This window comes from Jaculus jaculus, chromosome 5, assembly GCF_020740685.1.
Source record: "Jaculus jaculus isolate mJacJac1 chromosome 5, mJacJac1.mat.Y.cur, whole genome shotgun sequence".
Lineage (NCBI taxonomy): Eukaryota > Metazoa > Chordata > Mammalia > Rodentia > Dipodidae > Jaculus > Jaculus jaculus.
Genome location: NC_059106.1, coordinates 134,530,743 through 134,537,877, shown reverse-complemented (window position 1 = coordinate 134,537,877; position 7,135 = coordinate 134,530,743). Strand labels below are relative to the sequence as shown.

At 40.9% G+C, this 7,135-nt stretch overlaps 1 pseudogene; it reads left to right on the top strand.

Moving 5' to 3' along the window:
• The first annotated feature begins 2,581 nt into the window (after nucleotides 1–2,581).
• Nucleotides 2,582–4,691, top strand: LOC123460706 (annotated as a pseudogene).
• The last annotated feature ends 2,444 nt before the right edge of the window (nucleotides 4,692–7,135 follow it).

The following is a 7,135-nucleotide window of genomic DNA, read 5'->3' as shown; positions in this document are numbered from 1 at the left end:
CCCACAGTGTTGTGCCCACAGCTGCATATCTAAAGCATTGTTATGTAGTATGCCAGTCTGGCAAATGAGATGCCCTGTGAGCCCTCCACCAGTAGAGGTACTATCTGAGTTCTGCAGGCAGGAAATGTGAACTTATTCCTGGAGTATATGAGACTCTTAATCAGTAGGGAATGTTTTCCTTCCCAGAGAGGAAGGAATGCAGTGTCGTGGACTTCCCACCATAAGACCAGCTGGCCTACTTGAGGGCTGCTGGTGTCATACTTGGGATGGATGCAGTGTTGGTTTCTTGAGTCTCATACCTCGGGCATTCAATAATACTATTCAGATCTGTCATACTTACCGGGCGTGGTGACTCGCACCTTCAATCCCAGCACTTGGGAGGCAGAGGTAGGAGGATCGCTGTGAGTTTGAGGCCACCCTAAGACTACATAGTGAATTTCAGGTCAGCCTGGGCTAGAGAGAGACCCTCCCTCAAAAGACAAAACAAAACAAAAATCTGTAATAACTAAGACTATCATGATAAATTACTACAAACTAAATGGTTTCAAACCATATCTTAATGTTTCAGTTTTAAAAATCATTTGCTATAACAGATGACAAAAAACTTACCTATATTAAAATTTACCCCAGACCTGCACCTACTTCCTGTGTCCCCCACTTCTAATATAGCGGATTCACATCAGACTTGGTTAAGTCCATACCCAATGACTAAATTTTTGCTATATAAAAGTTATTTAGAGGTGATTTATATACGCTTCGTGGTTAAGGTTCCTTTCTTTTAAACTTCTTATTCTTACTGTAGAAGTCATGCTTAAAGGCTTATGTGTTTTGCTTGTTTCAAAGTACCCTTTTGTGATAAAACCAGTTTGCCCCCAAGCTAACAGAATTGTAACTTTTTCCAATGTATTTACTTATAAATATTAGATACTCTACCAGCTTCTTTTCTTTGAAGAAGGCTCTGTGGAACTATGATGAGCTCTAATCCTACCCTAAAAAGGATCTTCCAAAATTCATTTCATCACACTCTTGGGAACTCCCTTGGCCTCTCTCCTCTGCATTCTTCTCTACATTGCTTCTTGGTTTATACCTGCTTATTTTCATGGGATATTCCAAAGTAGTGACTTCAAGAGAGGAAGGCGTCTTAGAAGAGAAAGAAATAGGGCTAAGGTGGGAATGGTTCAGAGAAAGTATTCCATAGAAGGACACCTTGCTGTCACCTTAGGCCGTGCAAAGTGGCACATGCCTTTGGAAGCTCTTTCTGAAGAGACAGAGCTTTGTCCTCTTCTCTGCCTTCCAAATCTGGATTTCACAGAGGACACAATTCCTCTGCAAACCCCCAAAAGCTATTCTTGGGCTGAAGAGATGGCTCAACTGTTAAGGTGCTTGCCTGTAAAGTCTAAGGATGGAAGTTCGATTCCCCAGTACCCACATAAAACCAGATGCACAAGGCGGTACATACATCTGGAGTTCATTTGCAGTGGCTGGAGGCCCTGGTGTGCCTATTCTCTCAGCCTGACTCTTTTCTTTCTTCTTGAAAGTAAATAAATAATAAATAAATAAGCTGTTCTTGGGCTGGAGAGATAGCTCAATGGTTAAAGGTGCTTGCTTGCATAGTCTGAAGTCCTGGGTTTGATTCCCCAGTACCCATATAAAGCCAGATGCATAAAGTGGCCCATGGGTTTGGAGTTTGTTGGCAGTGGCAGGAAGCCCTGGTGTGTGTCCTCTCTCTCTCTCTTCCACTCATTCTTTCTCCAATAATTAAATAAAAATTGTTTAAAAAGTTGTTCTTTACCACATCAACAGAAGAGGGCACCATTAAACTAAGAATATCATGAAGTAATCCCACTCAATGAAAAGAATTAATTGAATGGAATCAATCGATGCAAACTACTTATAGAATAAGAGAATGCAACTCAGTGTGCCCTAAGCAATGAAATCACTCACCCCAAGGAGACAATAAAAAAATTTAAAAACAAAGTCGTAATGCAGAAGAAAGTGTCACACAACACTCACGACTGAATTAAATAAGCCAAGACAGATATCTAGAAATATTAGAAGCTACCTTTAATTAGAAATAAGAGAAATGATTTGGAAGAAAACAGGATGCTGTGCAGAGAGCTGCCTTAGGTCAAGAAGAAAATAGAGGAAAAAGAAAAATCACCTAAAATTGAAAATGAAACCATGAGAAATCACCTATTAGTTTCCCAGAGCCGTGTAAGCAAGTTACCACAAATGGAGGGGCTTTAAAGCAGTCATGTACGTGCTCCTGGGTCTGGGGGTGGAAGTGTGAGCTAAGGCAGGGGCAGGTTTGTTTCTTTGGCAGGCTCTATGACCTCTTCTCGGTTTGGGTGACCCCAGCAGTGCTTTGATGTACTTTGGCTGCTAGGTACATCAGTAGTGACAAAGATGGAGATATAGTGCCACATTGTCACCCACAGAAGCCTGAGAGGTTCTTTCTCAGAGACTTTCAGGCAAGCTAATTAGGATTCTTAGCCATACCATGGAAAATAATTTCAAAATGAGTCAGTATAAATCAATATCAGAATTTATTAAACCTAGAAATTCGCTGGGGAGAGTAGGTATGGGTTTCTCAAAAGATTTCGCTTTCCTTGGCCTGATGGTGACTGTCTGGGACCAGAAGATAAAAGAGAGACCCAGTATTATTCCCAAAGACAGTGACGGAAAACTCCTGTGTAAACCCATTTTTCTCCAAAACTGTATCACTGTCTTTTTTGTTGTTTTGTTTTTTGGTGGAACATCATGATTTTCAGAATGCTGCTCCTGGGGATCTTCTTGGAGTTGGAACAAAAATGGACCCCACTTTGTGCTGAGCTCAGAGGACGGTGAGACAAGTGCTTGGTGCACTTGGGGCTTTACCTGAGATAGTCACAGAACTGGAAATTTCCTTACTCTACTTAGACATTTTCTAGGTGTGCACGCTGAAAGAGACAAGAGAGCAGCAAAGGCCCTGTTGCAGTCCGGTTCGCATTGCTGGTAGAAATCACCCAACCAAGAGCAGCTTCTGGGAAAAAGAGATTTGTTTTGGCTTACAGGCTCTAGGGGAAGCTCCACGATGGCAGGGAAAACGATGGCATGAGCAGAGGGTGGACATCACCCCCTGGCCAACATAAGGTGGACCACAGCAACAGGAGGGTATGCCAAACACTGGCATGGGGAAACTGGCTATAAAGCCCATAAGCCCGCCCCCAACAATTAATGCCTCCAGGAGGCATTAATTCCCAAATATCCATCAGGTGGGAACCTAGCATTCACAACACCTAAGTTTATGGGGGACACCTGAATCAAACTACCACAGGCCCCAAAGCTGTCTAAGAATGAAGTGCTTATGGTCAACACACATCCTTCTCAACAGGAGGGAGAGTTAGCGCTGTCAATTATTTTGATTAATCCCTTGTGCACAGAAATAAGAGAGAAAAAAAAATACCCTCAGCGGAAGAGTTAAGAAACACTCATGTTTAGTTGGCTTGGGTCAGATAAGAAGAGGAGTGACAATCAAATCTACCTTGGAAGATGACCAAAGAACTCTAGTTAAACAATGCATTTGGATGGAGTTTCTCCTAACAACCCAGGGCTATATTTTCAAAGCAACACTAGGGAATTAATTTCACAGCTCATTAACTTAGAAGGTAGTTAAAAGGCTGTTCTCATTTATTGGTGATGAAAATTCAACCTCTAATACTAATACAGGATCTACAATAAACCTAAATGCCAGTATGTTATTGGATGGAATCTACATTTTAGTAGAAAGTTAGCATTCCAAAATAATGTATAACTTTGGCATAAATGAAGTATTGAAATGAGTCTTTGCTACCACCAGTCTTTACTATAGCATGTATATGATGGGACCTATCTGAAGATTTCCTTGTTTTTCATGAGCCATCTTTGAGTAGCCCCATGTTGAAGGATTTGCTTTACCAGTAAGATCTGATAAACACACATTTTCCTTGAAGACCAGCTCCATTTTGTTTGGACCTCATATTTGATGTTCCTATATCTTTGAAATTTTAAGTGAAAGAAAAACTGATTGGTTCACATGAGAATGACCCTTAGAACATGAGTGTTCAGTCCCGGAGACCAGCCTTTCCGCTTACACTTTCCAGGACTGGACCACAGAAACCGGAAGTTATCGTCCTCTCCTGGTTCTCTGAGACTATTTCTTAACTACTTCATGTCTGAAATCATAGTCCTTCCTGGCAAGTAGTAGTGTTATACCAGGTGATTCTAGATAACTAACAAAGGCCTTTCCAAGATTCATTTTCTGGGGGTTTTGTTTAGCAAAGTGAATGATGGAACTTGAATTTTGCATGCTTAGGTCGAGCACTGTACCACAGATTCTGCCCTCAACCCTGTTTTTTTCCTCCTAATTGATATGATTATCGTATAGATTGTAATATTATTCTTTGGGCCTCCCAAGAGGTAAAAGATGTTCAAAAGCTCCCCCCCCAAAAAAACTGAGTCCTTTTGACTTTTAAAGCTATTCTTCATGTCCCTATACTTTTCCAATATTTTATTTTTAAATTTTTATTTACTTTTTTTTGCTTTACTATATATTCCATTAGAGCAGTGATTCCCAACTGCAGTTGATATCAGAATTGCTGCAGAAGCTTTCAAAATCCACAACAGAAGGAAAAGATGCTCTGAGGTGGAACCTAGGTATTGATACGTTTTAAACCCTCCCAGTGTTGAAAAACAATTTTAGAGAATTAAGAAGTAAGAGTATTAAATAATGGTGTGTACTGAGTTTTGGTAATTTGGTAATACTCTTTATTTGCTTAAATTTGCATTGAAATTGGAATGTATGACATTGTTACTATATTGCACTCTCAGAGGTAGAAGCTGTCTTATAGGTATTTTGAAGCAGGGGCTAGAGAGATGGCTTAGTGGTTAAGTGCTTGCCTGTGAAGCCTAAGGATCCCAGTTTGAGGCTCAATTCCCCTGGACTCACGTGAACCAGATGCACTATGGGGTGCATGCATCTGGAGTTCTTTTGCAGTGGCTGGAGGCCCTGGTGCGCCCATTCTCTCTCTCTCTCTATCTGCCTCTTTCTCTCTCTGTCTGTCTGTTGCTCTCAAATAAATAAAATAAAAAATAAGTAAATAAAAAAAGAATTTAGAATCCGTGGCTGTAGGTCACTAAGTTTAAAAGTTTAGAGGAAGGATACTGACATTATGCAATTGATTGACTTTGAAGGGTTGCATTGTTGCATGAAGAACACATAAATAAAACATGATTTTAAATTACAAATAAAAGGAAGATGGAATTCTGGACCTATGATGTCAGCTTGGAAAACCTACGAGAGACTGAGCTTCATTCAACCAGAAAACACTAGCAGCAAAGTTTTGCCTTGTGTAGCCGATCTCTAGTCGCCACTGATGTGTTTGTCCCTATGGTTTTGCCTTTTCATCAATGTTACAGAAGTGGATTGTGAAGCTTGTGTCCATTTGAATCTAGCTCATTCACTTAACGTAACTCACTTGGATCTATGAGAGTTGGCCTATCTATGTACTGGATAAAGGACATTGGGTGTTTTCTGTCATTTTCTATTGTGGTGAAAAGAGCTGCTGCAAACATTCATATACAGGTTAAAAGTCTTAATTTCTTTGGGAAAAATATTCATGAGCAAGGTTGTCAGGTCACAGACTAAATACATGTTTGGCCTAAAGTAAAAATTTAATCTTGGGCTGGAGAGATGGCTTAGCGGTTAAGCGCTTGCCTGTGAAGCCTAAGGACCCCGGTTCAAGGCTCGCTTCCCCAGGTCCCATGTTAGCCAGATGCACAAGGGGGCGCACGCGTCTGGAGTTCGTTTGCAGAGGCTGGAAGCCCTGGCGCGCCCATTCTCTCTCTCTCCCTCTATCTGTCTTTCTCTCTGTCTGTCATTCTCAAATAAATAAATAAATAATGAACAAAAAATATTAAAAAACAATTTAATCTTTTCCCCAAATTTTGTGTTCCAGCAGCAATGAACGAGAACTTCAGTTCTGTATCCTTAACAGCACCTGGTACCATTAGCTGTTTCTCTCTCCCTCTCTCTCTTCTGCCTCTGTGCCCTCTTTGCTTCTTTCCTTTATTTTGTTTCTTTCTTGGATATTTCCATAGGTCGGTCGACATATGATATTGTAGCTTTGTATATTCCCACGGTGTTAATTGTACATCGCCTCACTGTTTCCGTCTTTTCAATGACCCTCCTTGCCATCAATGGTCATGTATGATGAAGTGTCTGCTAAAATTCTTGGCCTAGTTTATAAATTGTAACTTTCTTCCTTATCACTGAGTTCTGAAAGTTCTTTTTATTTTTTTAATTTTTAAATTTGTTTATTTATTTGCAAGGTGAGAGAGACTGGGACCTATTGCCACTGCAAAGGGACTCCAGGCACGTGTTACTTTGTGCATCTAGCTTTATGTGGGTACCGGGCACTCAAACCTGGGCCATCAGGCTGTGGAAGCAAGGACCTTTAACTGCCGTACCATCTCTCCAACCCCGAAAATTCTTTTTATAATTTGGATACAGGATTTTTTTTTGTTTTTTTTTTTTTTTGTTTGGTTTTTCGAGGTAGGGTCTCACTCTGGTCCAGGCTGACCTGGAATTAACTCTGTCATCTCAGGGTGGCCTTGAACTCATGGCAATCCTCCTACCTCTGCCTCCCAAGTGCTGGGATTAAAGGAGTGCGCCACCACGCCCGGCTGGATACAGGATTTTTTTTTTTTAATTTTAATTTATTTGAGAGTGACCAACAGAGAAAGAAAGAGGCAGAGAGAGAGAGAGAATGGGCGCGCCAGGGCCTCCAGCCACTGCAAACGAACTCCAGACGTGTGCGCCCCCTTGTGCATCTGGCTAACGTGGGTCCTGGAGAATGCAGCCTCGAACCAGGGTCCTTAGGCTTCACAGACAAGCGCCTAACCGCTAAGCAATCTCTCCAGCCCTGGATACAGGATTTTTATTAGATATATAACTTGCAAATGTTTGCTATGCCTACTTTTAGTTTTCATTCTCTTACTGTCTTTTGAAGAAAAAAAATGATTTTAAAATAAACAAAATCAGACTTGCCAAGTTTTTAATTTTATGAATTGTGATTTGGATGTTGAATTCAAGAAGCCTCTGTACCCTCAAAAGCTA